This window comes from Scyliorhinus canicula, chromosome 8 (genome assembly GCF_902713615.1).
Source record: "Scyliorhinus canicula chromosome 8, sScyCan1.1, whole genome shotgun sequence".
NCBI classification, from domain to species: Eukaryota; Metazoa; Chordata; class Chondrichthyes; order Carcharhiniformes; family Scyliorhinidae; genus Scyliorhinus; species Scyliorhinus canicula.
The window spans coordinates 167,669,330-167,683,306 of record NC_052153.1 but is presented as its reverse complement, the minus strand read 5'-3'; the positions used below and the strand labels follow the sequence as shown (position 1 = coordinate 167,683,306).

The following is a 13,977-nucleotide window of genomic DNA, read 5'->3' as shown; positions in this document are numbered from 1 at the left end:
GGCCGATTTCCAAGGCCTTTACGGCCGTTTTTACAAGCATAAAACACACCTGCTCTGACCGTTCGTAAAAACGGCCGTAAAGTCCCATTCTCGGGAACCATGGCACCGATTGGCACGGCCGTGCCAAGGGCCCGCGATCGGTGGGCAACGATCGCGGGCAGCGGGTACTTACCCCGCGCAGTCTTTCTCCCTCCGCCGCCCCGATGGATCCATCCGCGGGGCTTCTGCAGGGCATAACGGCCCGCGCATGCGCGGGTTTCACGCACAAGCGCGATGACGTCATCCGCGCATACGCGGGTTGGAGTGGTCCAATCCGCGCATGCGCGGCTGACGTCATCTGACGCGTCAGCCGTCGCTAACTCTGGCTAGCGGGCCAGAAATTCGTTAAGCCCGCGATGCCGGAGTTCACGGCCGCGCGATACTAGCCCCGACTGGGGAGCTGAATCGGTTCCCGGTTGGGGGGCGGAGGCTGGCGTCAAACGCGCCCGTTTTTGACGCCAGCTTCCCGAGTTTTCGTAACTCGGGAGAATCGTGCCCATGATGTCAGCAAACCATAATCTTAAAGATTTATCAGTTCATCAATTAGTCTTCTTTCCAAAAAAAGGGGCCCTGGACTGTTTCATCTTTCCCAATAGGCATAATCTCTCAGTTTTGTTATCTTTCTTGCACCTTCTCCAGTGCCTCTTTTATAATATGCACACCATAACTATTCACAGTTACTACAAATGTAATCTACAAGTGTAGGAGAGGCAGTGGCGTAGTGGTATTGTTACTGGACTAGTACTCCAGAGACTCAGGGTCACGTACTGGGGAATGGGGTTTAAACCCCACCAGGACAGAAGTTGAAATTTGAATTCAATAGAAATCTGGGTTGGGATTCTCCGACCCCCCCCCCCCCCCCCCCCCCCCCCCCGGGTCGGAGAATCGCCGGGGGTCAGCGTGAATCCCGCCCCTGCCGTCCTCCGACCCCCCAAAAGTTGGTGAGGCGTGAATCGCGCCGCCCGCCTTGGAGAATGGAGGGGACCAGCACGACTCAATGGGCCCCGGGGCTGCCCGAATTCTCCGGCCTGCGATGGGCCAAAGTCCCGCTGGTTTTTTGCCTGTCCCGCCGGCGTTGATCAGACTAGGTCCCTTACCGGCGGGACCTGGTGGCGTGGGCAGGCTCCGGGGTCCTTGGGGGGGGGGGGGGCGCGGGGGGATCTGGCCCCGGGGCATGCCCCCACGGTGGCCTGGCCCGCGATCGGGGCCCACCGATCCGCGGGCGGGCCTGTGCCATGGTGGCACTCTTTTCCTATGCGTCGGCCACGTCAGCCTCTTCGATGGCTGACGCGTAGGTGAACCCCCCCTGCGCATGCGCGGGCTCTCACCGGCCGGCGGAATCCCTTCGGCCCCGGCTGCCGTGGCGCCAAAGGCCTTCCACGGCAGCCGGCGGGGTGCAAACCACTCTGGCGCCGGCCTAGCGCCTGAAGGTGCGAAGGATTCCGTACCTTTGGGGCGGGCCGACACTGGAGTGGCTCCCGCCACTTCGTCCTGCTGGGACACCCCGGCCCGCTGGGACACCCCGGCCCACCGGGTACGGGAGAATCCCGCCCCTGGAATTAAAAAATCTAATGAAGCCATTGTCAATTGTGGCCACTGTGAAGTCCTTCACACCACCGTTAGCACTTTGCTACACATCTTCGTTGCAATCTGACCATTTAATTTGTGTTCCCCTCCCCCCCCTCTTATACAGTGCATAATCCATCACATTTCTCCCTCTTTAGGTCTGGTGCAGTCATACGGACCAGAAAAGTTAACTCTCCACAGACTCGGCCAGACCTGCTGAGTTTTTCCAGCATTTTCTGTTTTTATTTCATTAACTTCTCAACACTTGTATCAGCTTTAGCAAGCATCATAATAATCTTTGAAAAACAAATCCTTATTATTTCAGTTTCCCTACCCTTGTCATGACTGATGGTGGGCCCTTCCTTCCCTATTGTTTTATTTTACTTCAGGGTTTTGTTCAGGGCTCGACATGGTGAGTGCAATGATGCTAGTGCAAGTAAAAGGTTCATTAGAGTCAAAGCAAAATTAAAACTGCCTGCTTGTTTTCTTACCTGAAAGCTGAATGGGTCTTGTCGGGTCAGAACAGTTTTTGACTTGGAGAGAGTGGCATATGGGAAAAGGGCGATACCTCTGTCAGAGATGAGGTGGGCCAGAGGCCTTGCACATTCACTGACTAAAAAAAGATGAAAAAGACATTTACATAATGCTGTGCTGCATAGGAATAAAAATCAGATTTTCTTTTGCAAGGTAGGAAAATCTGAATTCTAAAAAAACATATTTCGCAGTAACAAGTGAGCAACAAAACAAGTACACTACAGAAATTATGAACGGAAATTGTTGTCAATGGTCTGGCAGCAGCCTTGGAAAAACATCTTTGGATTATGGGGGCGAAACACGGAGAATGTGCAATCTCCACACAGAAGAAGACCCAGAGCCAGGATCGAACCTGGGACCTCAGTGCTGTGAGGCAGCCGTGCTAACCACTGCACCACCAGTGCTGCCACCCCCCCCCCCCCCCTCATTTTCTTTTATTCATATTCATTATTGAAAGTTACGTCTCAAAAATATTTGTTCAAACTATAGGGCAGCATTTGACATGTTAGTTTGAGCCACCTGAACATCTCAACATGCGAGTAAGCGCTTTGGTAAGCAAGAAGGATTGCAAACGGGTAGGATTGGCCTGTGTTTCGGTCTTACATGTTAACTACCTTTATTCTTGGACATGTGTGATAACAAAGTTGGCTGAAATACAAATCATAGAATACCGTCTTCAGTATCCTGTGTGTTTTTATAAAACATTTTTTTCAAAATTTCAGCCACAACTGTTCTTGACACCTGTTATCAATACATAACCACACTCAGGAGTTGTGATCCATTCAAGCCTCTATGAAGTTGAAATACCAGCATTTGTTCACATCCTTAATGGAAATTAAACTCAATGGAAAGTCACTACTTTTTAAAAATAAATTTAAAGTCCCCAATTATTTTTTCTTCCCAATTAAGGGGCAATTTAGCGTGGCCAATCCCTGCACACCTTTGTGCTGTGGGGGTAAGACCCACGCATTCACGGGGAGAATGTGCAAACTCCACACGGATTGTGACCCGGGGCCGGGATTGAGCAGGGGCCCTCGGTGCCGTAAGACAGCAATGCTCACCACTGCGCCACCGTGCCGCCCCTCGGAAAGTCACTACTTAAGGACTTGAGCAATTTGTGGTATTTGATACCAGTCGTTCTTGGTCATGACAATAGGTTTATTGAATAACATATACGTGAAAACTGCTACCTGATGCAAGCTAGGTACCTCAAGTACACAATTTAGTGATTTTTTAAAAATGTTCAATGCTTCCTCATTCAGTTTCCACTGTTTTTAATTTGCTTTATTTTCCAAATCATTGGCTCCATTACATCATACTCCTGACCATCATCTGAAAACATGAGAACAAGTGATCGGTGTTACCATCTCAACCACTGTCACCAAGGGCAAAAATGATTGTTATATGATTTCAAACATGCGGCAGGTTTTAACTGAAGTTAAAAAGATAATAGGCATGCAATAAAAATGGTGCTGCTTCGGGTGAGGGGGGGGGGGGGAGGAAGCTCTTATTATAATCTCAAAATTTGGCAAGACATATCACTAGACTACAGTACACTGCACAAGCTGTTATTGCATCATTTTGCATGCACTGAGGGGAATGAAATGCAACTGTTGCAAAACAGGAGTTCCACAGAGAATAGAATAAATAACAGTGTAATCATTGAAGATAATGCAACATTTAATTGCATGTACCTGAATAAAGAGCATACAATATACTGTACGGCACAAAAGAAGTTACAATGAGAGTGCGCGAAACCCGTAACTCCAGTGTCCCAAATGCTTGACGTCCAGCCAATTCATGGGTCCAACTGCACAGACTTAAGTTGTTCATGCTACAAACAGCATGGACAACTATGTTCAATTGATTAGCAACCATCCCACTGGATGGAAATAAGGAATTGAGGCTGAAGGAATAGATTTAAAAACAAATGATACGTTACTTCCATTACAAAATAGTTGTTTCTTGGACCTGCAAACTAGCACTGAAGGTTGTAATAACCACCTAGCTTACAAGATGTTACTTCAGTTTACTGTATTTTAATGCAAGTGCATCAATAAACCGAGTTTCCTATCAATGGATCAAAAAAACTGTCTTTTCAACTGCAGAACATTTGGCAGCAAAATGACTTCCACAAAGGCAGAAGCAGGAATATAATTTTTATCATTCTTAAATAAATAATGGCGTGATCTGGTCAGTTGTAAAATTAGAGAGGTTATTTGTAATGGAGAGAAAGGCAAAATTGTAATTTATTAATAGTCACACAATTTCCTCAGAAAGATGGAAGTTTCAGCCAGGAAAGAAGGATTTAAACATGTGAAACCAAAAGTAATTTATGATTAGCCAGACAAAAAGCAAAAATGCCAAATGCAATAGAAATCTGTTGGGTAATCTTCTCAAATAATATGGACAATTCTCATCGCACAAATGTATTGGCTAATTCCATAACATTCATTGCATTAGAAAATGAAGAATGGGCAACATGGTGGCACAGTGGTTAGCGAGGACCTGGTTCGATCCCGGCCCTTGGTCACTATCTGTGTGGAGTTTGCACATTCTCCCCGTGTCTGCATGGGTCTCACCCCACACAACACAAAGATACACAGGGTAGGTGGATTGGCCACGCTAAATTGCTCCTCAATTGGAGAAAGCAAAATAATTGGGCACTCTAAATTTATAAAGAAAAATGTTTTAAATGAAGAACGTGCACCCCACTTTCTTAAACCTCATAAGTACACAACAAACATGTATCGTGAACGCATTTTTTGAAGAATTTCCAAGGTGTGATCTTTGTTGAATTTTTTTCCAGAAATCTGGATTGTGAAACTGTCCAAAGGCAAGGACAGCCTTATACTTGTTCCTTAATATTTAGAGTAAATGGTATAGAATACGATTTGCACATTTGTTCGATATTGGGGACTGTCTAGAAATATGCAGTGATGGCGTAAGTGGTGGGCACTTTATTACAGATGTGAGCCATTTCCAGGCTTTTTCCAAAGATTTCAAAGACGTCATCATATTAATAAGAAAAAATGTAAAAGTAAGTATTTTTTTCAATTTTTAATTGCATAACATTTTTTTTCATGTGAAGTAATTTCTAGTTTCCATGAAAAAAACATCTGGAGGAAACCTGCCAAGGTGTCACTCACTAAGTGCGCCACTACGTAAGTTTACAAGTATAAATACTGGTACAGGTCACTCATAAATATCAGTACAATTTAATATGTTTAAGAAGAGTTGGGCACACATTATGGCCTTTAAAACATACATGCAAAAACATTTCCCAACACAGAAAAATGACTTTTTCCAGAATGAAAGTTGTAAAGGCTTTTTTTTTACATTTTGTTTCCCTTTAAAGCGATCACACCTTTGAAATAATAGCTATAAAAGACTGGAAATGTGCTCACATTTCTTATCAAGTCCCCACCTCTTATATTATCACTGTTCATCCTACACGGTATCATTTTTTAGGTAAAGGGTATCATTACCAAAATTACAAATATGTTACTTAAACTGTATTGGATATGTTGCTTATTTCAGGTTGGTGAAGCCAATGCTTTTTTTACAGTCCCAGTCATTCCTTATTTCCCATCACAAATTCCAGACTCTGTTTTGCAATCAGGTTTAAATTTGGTCCATTCTCCGAAGGTGGGATTAGAATAGATAGGTACTTGATGGTTGACACAGACACGATGGGCCGAATGGCCTCTCTCTGTGCTGTTAAACTCTATGATAACAAATCTCAAGCAAGTATTTGAACAAAATCATTAAGTTATGAAATCTCAAACTTCCAAACTCCCATCATAGACATCGGACCATGTTGTAACCTGCATAGCATGGGGAGACATTAAAAATGTCCTCGTTTTGACTTCCGGTGACGGCGGGCGGGAGGCAGCCACACACTGGAGGGCTCCCACTTGGGAATAGAATTTTCAGGGTTTTAACACCTGGTCCCAGGGGCAACGGAGGCTGTAAAAGCTGTAAGAAGGCACGGGGAGGAGAATGTCCAAGTTTGGGGAAAAAACGGCCGTGAAAAAGGGGGTTAACAAAAGTCCGCCGGTGAGTGGAAAAGTCAGCGCAGGAACTGTAAGTAAAGCAGAGGATGGGGCACCAGGGGAGGCCGCATTGCTCACAGCAGAAGAAATGACCAAGGTGATGGCTGTGGAACTTGAAAAACAGTTCACAAAGCACATGGAAGTGATGAAGAAGGAGATGGGGGCAGTATTGAAAGTGCTGGTGGAGGAGGCGATTGCCCCGGTGAGGGCGGCAGTATCAAGCGCAGTGGTAGAGGTGCGGGAGCAAGGTGAGACACTGAAGGAAGTGGAAGAGGCATTATCGCAGCACAGTGATCAACTCACCTCGATGGGGAAGGAGTTGCGGAAGGTGACAGAGACCAACAAGGGTCTGCGAGCCAAAATGGAAGACCTCAAAAGCAGATCCAGGCGGCAGAATCTGAGGATCATGGGTCTGCCCGAAGGAGTGGAAGGCCCGAGGCCGACGGAGTATTTTGCCACGAAGTTGGCAGAGCTATTGGGGGAGGGGGACGATCCCTCCCGATACAAACTGGATCGGGCTCATCGGTCATGGAGGCCTATACCAAAGGCAAGTGAGCCACCAAGTGTAGTAACTGTGTGTTTCCGTAGGTACAGCATGGAGGAGAAGGTCCCATGCTGGACAAAGCAGAAGTGGGTGGTGCAGTGGGCTGGAGCTGATATACGGATATACCAGGACTTTACGGTGGAGCTGGCGAGGAGGCGGGTGACCTTCAGCCGGGTGAAGAAGGAACTGTACGTCAGCAAGGTGCAGTGCGGAATAGTGTATCCAGCTAAGTTGAGGGTGACCTACAAATCCAAGGACTTTTACTTTGGGACGGCGCATGCGGCGGAGGAGTTTGCGAAGGCAGAAGGACTGTGGCAGAATTGAGAAATGGGACTGAAAGCAGGTCGTGTACCAATGTAGCGTCATGCAACTTTATTTTTTCACTGCGTGTTGGTGTATGTACTAAATGAGTCGACGCTGTATGTTTGGACAAGGGAAGAGTTGGGACTTTCATTTGCAATGAGGTTTCTTTGGGGCTTGGGTGTGTATGCTGGGGTTGTGTGCTGAAGGGGATTTCTTGGTTTTCCTGGGACAGGACAAGGGGGAATTAGACCCGGGCGGGGGCCTCCACGCTGGCCGGCTCAAGCCAGCCAGTGAACGGGAGTGAGGTGGGGCTGTGGCCATCGGAGCCTGGTAGAACAGGTTTCGGTGAGTCTAGCCGGGGTGAAAAGTTGGGGGAAGGAAACGAGGTTGGGGGGAGTTTACAAGAGGAAGTGGGGGGGGAGGAGTCTGTGAGGGGGGTGGGTGTCTACAATTCATGGGTGCCATTCACGTTACTCTTCTGGGGATTGGATGGCGTTGAATATTAGGGGGGGGGGGTTGGAGGGTGGACTATATCTGTCAATGGTGACCATGGGCGATTCCTGATTCCTTTCTCTATTTTCCTTTTTTTTTCTCCTGGGGAGGGTTTGTTTTATTTGATGCTCATATTGTCATGCGGGCCATTATTTTGGGGTTGGTGGGAGGTTGGGATCATTGTTGTTAATAAGGGGATTATCATTGTATGTGTTACCGTTTACTGTTTGTTGGTGGGTTGTAAGTTTTAAAGAAAATGGAGAATAAAAATATTTATTAAAAAAAAGAAAATGTCCTCGTTTTTGGGTTGGAATCCCCGGTCCCCCCAGCTGTATGTTTCTCAGCTCCACACCATTCACTGGCAGCGAGATTCTCTTACTCCCACCGCTTGTCAATGGGATTTCCCATTGAAGCCACCCCATGCCATTGGGAAACCCACGGGTGGGAGTGCACTGCCAGAGGGAACACAAAATCCCAATGGCTGGTGAATTGTGGCCCCTTATTGCGAGGAATTTATGATTTTCTTGTGACTGATCTGTGTAATTGAAAAAAACTAATTGTTTGTTTTGGGGTGGCACCGTGACGCAGTGGTTATCACTGCTGCCTCACTGCACCGAGGGCTCGGGTTCGATCCCGACACCGGGGTACTGTGCATGTGGAGTTTGCGCATTCTCCCCCTGTCTGGAAAGGTCTCACCCTCATAACCCAAAGATGTGCAGGATAGGTGGATTGTCCATGCTAAAATTGCCCCTTAATTGGAAAAAAAAATGAACTGGGTATTTTAAATTTATATTTTTAAAAAGTAATTGTTTGTTTCATGCTGAGATACAAAAGGGAAATTGTGTGAATACTGTTCAAAACGACAGTAGCTCTTTTCAGGATGAAAGGCCAGTTATAGTGAAATAAAACTTTACGGTACAAAATCACCACCATCTCCAATATCTGTTCTAGATCCTCCCCAAATGTGCAAACTTTCATTATTGTTGCAGATTTCTTATCGTGTTGTCTGCCACCTTCTTAAAAGGAGAAAGTAAGGAAGAGTGGTGAAGAGATATGGGTAAATATTTCAGAATTCAAAAGACAACAACTTGCATTTAAACAGCATCTTAACACAGTAATATGCCCCAAAATGTTTCACAGGAGCATAATCATATGAAAATTGACAATGTGCCACAGGAGAAGTTAGGAAAGTTGATAGAATACTCAGTCAATTAAGTAGCTTTTAAACAGTGTCTTAAAGGAGGGGAGGAGGCAAAGCAAATAGTTTAGTGAAAGGAATGTCGACATTTTTAAGTCTATCAGCTGAAGATACAACTGCCAATGGTGGAGTGAAAGAAAGAGGGGTGCACAAGGAGCAAGGAATGGCTGAAGATTGTTATTATTTTCAAAATTGCAAATACACTAATAAAAATATTTTAAAAAATAAATGGCTGAAGGCACTGAATACTGCAGAGGCTATGGGTACTGACAATATTTTAGCAATAGTACAAAAGACTTGTGCTCCAGAACTTGCCACACCCCTAGCCAGTCTGTTCTAGTGCAGCTGGAATACAGTACAGTACAGAACAATACTGGCATCTAACCGGCAGTGTGGAAAATTGCCCAGATGTGTCTTGTACACAAAAAGTTGAACAAAACAAACCCAGCCAATTACCATCCTATTAGTCTACTCTCAATCAACAGAAAAGTGATGGAAGGAGTCATCAACGATGCTATCAAGCGGTACTTACTTAGCAATAACCTGCTCACTGGCGCTCACTTTGGGTTCTGCCAGGGTCGCTCAGCTTCTGAACTCATTTCAGCCGTAGTTCAAACATGGACTAGTAATCCAGAGACCCATAGTCATGCTCTGGGACCCAGGTTCGAATCCCGCCATGGCAGATGGTGGAATTTGAATTCAATTAAAATCTGGACTTAAAACTCTAAAAAAGATGACCATGAACCCATTGTTGATTGTCGTAAAATCCCATCTGGTTCACAATTATCCTTTAGGAAGGAGATCTGTCCTTACCTGATCTAGCCTTCATGTGGCTCCAGATCCCCTGCAATATGGTTGACTATTAAATGCCCTCAGGAATGGGCAATAAATACAGGCCCAGCCAGCGACCTCCACACCCATGGACGAATACTGGGGCTGGTTTAGCACGTGGCTAAGTCGCTGGCTTTGAAAGCAGACCAAGGCAGGCCAGCAGCACGGTTCAATTCCTGTACCAGCCTCCCCGAACAGGTGCCGGAATGTGGCGACTAGGGGCTTTTCACAGTAACTTAATTTAAAGCCTACTTGTGACAATAAGCGATTTTCATTTTTCATTTCATAAAAAAACTGTCACTGTCTGTGCGGAGTCTGCATGTTCTCCCCTTGTCTGTGTGGGTTTTCTCCAGGTACTCCGTTTCCTTCCACAAGTCCCGCAAGACATGCTTGTTAGGTGAATTGAACATTCTGAATTCTCCCTCTTGTTTACCCGAACAGGCGCCGGAGTGTGGCGACTAATTTTCACAGTAACTTCATTACAGTGTTAATGTAAGACTACTTGTGACAATAGTAAAGATTATTATTATTAAAATAAAAGGCAAAAGAGCTGAACTCCAGAGGTGAGGTAAGAGTGACTGCCCTTGGCATCAAAGCAGCATTTGATTGAGTATGGCATCAACTGGAGTCAATGAGAATCAGGGCAAAAACTTTCCACTGGTTGGAGTCATACCAAGCCCAAAGGTTTTGGTTGTTGGAGGTCAGTCATTTCAGTTCACTGCAGGAATTCCTCAGTTCTTAGTGTCCTAGGCTGAACCATCTTCAGCTGCTTCATCAATGAGCTTCTTTCCAATATAAGCCTTGATGTGGAGATGCCGGCGTTGGACTGGGGTAGGCACAGCAAGAAGTCTTACAACACCACATTAACGTCCAACAGGTTTGTTTTGAATCACTAGCTGTTGGAGCGCAGCTCCTTCATCAGGTGAGCTCAGGCTGCGCTCCGAAAGCTAGTGATTCAAAACAAACCTGTCGGACTTTAACCTGGTGTTCTAAGACTTCTTATTGTTCCAATATAAGGTCAGATGTGGGGGAGTTCACTGATCACTGTAGAATGTTCAGCGCCATTCACAACTCCTCATAAACTGAAGCAGTGCACGTGCCAATTCAGCAAGACCTGGACAATATCCAGGCTTGGGCAGACAAGTGGCAAGAAACATTCATGCCACACAAATGTCAGGTATTGACCATCTCCAATAAGAGAGAATCAAACCTTTGCATCTTGACATTCAATGACATTACAATCACTGAATCCCCCACTATCAATATCCTGGGGGTTACTATGGCTACAAGAGAAGGTCAGAGGTAAGAATCCTGCGGCGAGTAACTCACCTCCTGACTCCTTAAAGCCTGTCCACTACCTACAAGGCACAAGTCAGGAGTGTGGTGGAATATTCCCCACTTGCCATCACATTCAGGAAGCGGAACACAATCCAGGACAAAGCAGCCCACTTTATTGGCATTCCTTCCAGAAACATTCAATCCCTCCACCACCAACACACAGTAGCAGCAGCGTATACCATCTACAAAATGCACTCCATAAGCAGCACGTTCCAAACCCATGACTACTACCATCTTGACAGGGCAGCAAATTCATGGGAACACCACCACTTGGAAGTTCCCTTCCAAGCCACTCACCATCCTGAATTGGAAATAAATCACCTTCATTGTCACTGGGTCAAAACCCTGGAATCCCTCCCCAATAGCACAGTGGGTGTACCTACGCCTCAAGGACTGCAGCGGTTCAAGCAGGCAATTCACCACCACATTCTCAAGGGCAACTAGGGATGGGCAATAAATGCTGGCCTAACCAGCGACGCTGACATATCGTAAATGAATTTTTTTTAAACTTTGTGGGGGGAGCAGATCATGGTGTACCAAAGGCAAGTTCAGACCTCTGGCCTTGCCAATACAGACAACTGAAAATGGCCCTTAATTGGATCCTTAATTGGCTCAACTGGCCACACAGCAGGCAACCCTCCCACTGAGGTACCTAGCCATGGGCAGGAAGACCCATGGGGCTAAAGGGGTCTTTTTCACTACAGCAGCCAGTGACTAGCAGTGTGCTCCAAGGGTCTGTGTGGGACCACAACCTTTCACAATATACATTTATGATCTGGAAGAAGGATCTGAAGGCACAGTTGCTAAGTTTGCAGATAATTCAAAGATCTGTAAAGGGACAGGTAGTTTTGAGGAAGGGGGCTGCAGAAGAATTTGGACAGGCTAGGAGAGTGGGCAATGGAGTGGCAGATGAAGTACAATGTGGCAAAGTGTGCGGTTATGCACTTTGGAAGGAGGAATGGAGGCATAGACTATTTCCTAAATAGGGAAATGCTTAGGAAATCAGAAGCACAAAGGGACTTGGGAGTCCTTGTTCACGATTCTCTTAAGGTTAACGTGTAGGTTCAGTCGGCAGTCAGGAAGGCAAATGCAATGTTAGCATTCATGTCGAGAGGGCAAGAATACAAGACCAGAGATGTAGTTCTGAGACGAGATAGGCTCTGGTCAGACCCCATTTGGTGTATTCTGAGCAATTTTGGGCTCCGTATCTAAGGAAATATCTGGGGCAGCATGGTAGCATTGTGGATAGCACACACAGCTGCTTCACAGCTCCAGGGTCCCAGGTTCGATTCCGGCTTGGGTCACTGTCTGTTGCGGAGTTTGCACATCCTCCCCGTGTGAGTGTGGGTTTCCTCCCACAGTCCAAAGATGTGCAGGTTAGGTGGATTGGCCATGATAAATTGCCCATAGTGTCCAAAATTGCCCTTAGTGTTGGGTGGGGTTACTGGGTTATGGGGATAGGGTGGAGGTGTTGACCTTGGGTAGGGTGCTCTTTCCAAGAGCCGGTGCAGACTCGAAGGGCCGAATGGCCTACTTCTGCACTGTAAATTCTATGATAATCTATGAAAGATGTGCTGGCCTTGGAAAAGCCCCTAGTCGCCACATTCCGGCACCTGTTCGGGGAGGTCGGTACGGAATTGAACCCGCGCTCCTGGCCTTGTTCTGCATTACAAGCCAGCTGTTTAGCCCACTGTGCTAAACCAGCCCCTAATAAGGGGCTCGGGGTTATGGGGAGAAAGCAGGAGAGTGGGAATGAAAAAAGTATTAGCCATGATTGAAAGGCAGAGCATACTTGATGGCCTAATTTTGCTCCTATGTCTTATGGTCTTCCCTCTCAAGGCCTTTGCCAACAATATTACCAGCCCTTCCTTCTCCTGGAAAGTTCAGCCCATAGTATTTTTATACAAATAAAACTCTCCAAAAAATCACTTTCCCTCATGCTTATTCCCAGAAATACATTCAGGTGTCCAATTTTTTAAAAATTTTGTCTAGAAATACTGATACAGGGAAGCTGATTATATCAGAGATCTCCCACCAAAGCTGAACAAAGAATCAGCAGGAACAGTGGAATAATATGGTGGGAAAGATTCCTCCATCCCAAAGACACGAGAAAACCAGCATACAGCACAAAAGTGGAGGAATGCAGGGGCACAAATGAATTCAACACAGAAATCTACATCACCCAAATTTCCTTGTTCTTTTACGTCCATCTATCAATCCCTGTCCCAAATACATCTCTGCTCATTATAATGGTCTGTTCCCAAGAAAGAGCTGTGCATTCACAAAACGTTTTTTAGTTATACTGGTGCAAAATCTGCAAAATTAAACGCAGAATTCTTGGTGCCGCAAGTGTTTTATTGCAGTTTTGTTTTTAACCCTGATTAGGGAACCACACTGTATTTATTGTCTATTTTAATGCATCTTTATGACGCCAGTACGAGTCCTTTTCAAAACTGAAAATCTTCTATGATCACATCTTCTGAAACATTCTGTGCTTAATGTGTATGAAGGTGTTAGATGGACTTGAAAACTTAACTTGAAAGCTTAAAGAACCATTAATGAGCTTGGGTCCATCCTCTGGCCCTCAATTGATTATGTTGCTTTCTGCTTGTTTACACCCACTTTTACAGTAAAGAGAGCAGACGTAATACAAAGAACAAAGAAAATTACAGCACAGGAACAGGCCCTTCGGCCCTCCCAGCCTGTGCCGATCCAGATCCTTTATCTAAACCTGTCTCCTATTTTCCAAGGTCTACTTCCCTCTGTTCCCGCCCGTTCATATACCTGTCCAGATGCATCTTAAATGATGCTATCGTGCCCGCCTCTACCACCTCCGCTGGTAAAGCGTTCCAGGCACCCACCACCCTCTGCATAAAAATCTTTCCACGCACATCTCCCTTAAACTTTCCGCCTCTCACCTTGAAATCTTGACCCCTTGTAACTGACACCCCCACTCTTGGGAAAAGCTTGTTGCTATCCACCCTGTCCATACCTCTCATAATTTTGTAGACCTCAATCAGGTTCCCCCTCAACCTCCAATGAAAACAATCCTAATCTACTCAACCTTTCTTCATAGC

The 13,977-nt window shown here is 45.8% G+C and overlaps 1 protein-coding gene across 1 annotated transcript in view; it reads right to left on the bottom strand.

The window, feature by feature from the left end:
- Window positions 1-13,977, bottom strand: part of irf2 (interferon regulatory factor 2) — a 104,028-nt gene that overhangs the window by 86,072 nt on the left and 3,979 nt on the right. The window contains 1 exon segment of the mRNA XM_038805685.1: window positions 2,097-2,218. The gene's annotated coding sequence lies outside the window, so the exon portion shown is untranslated.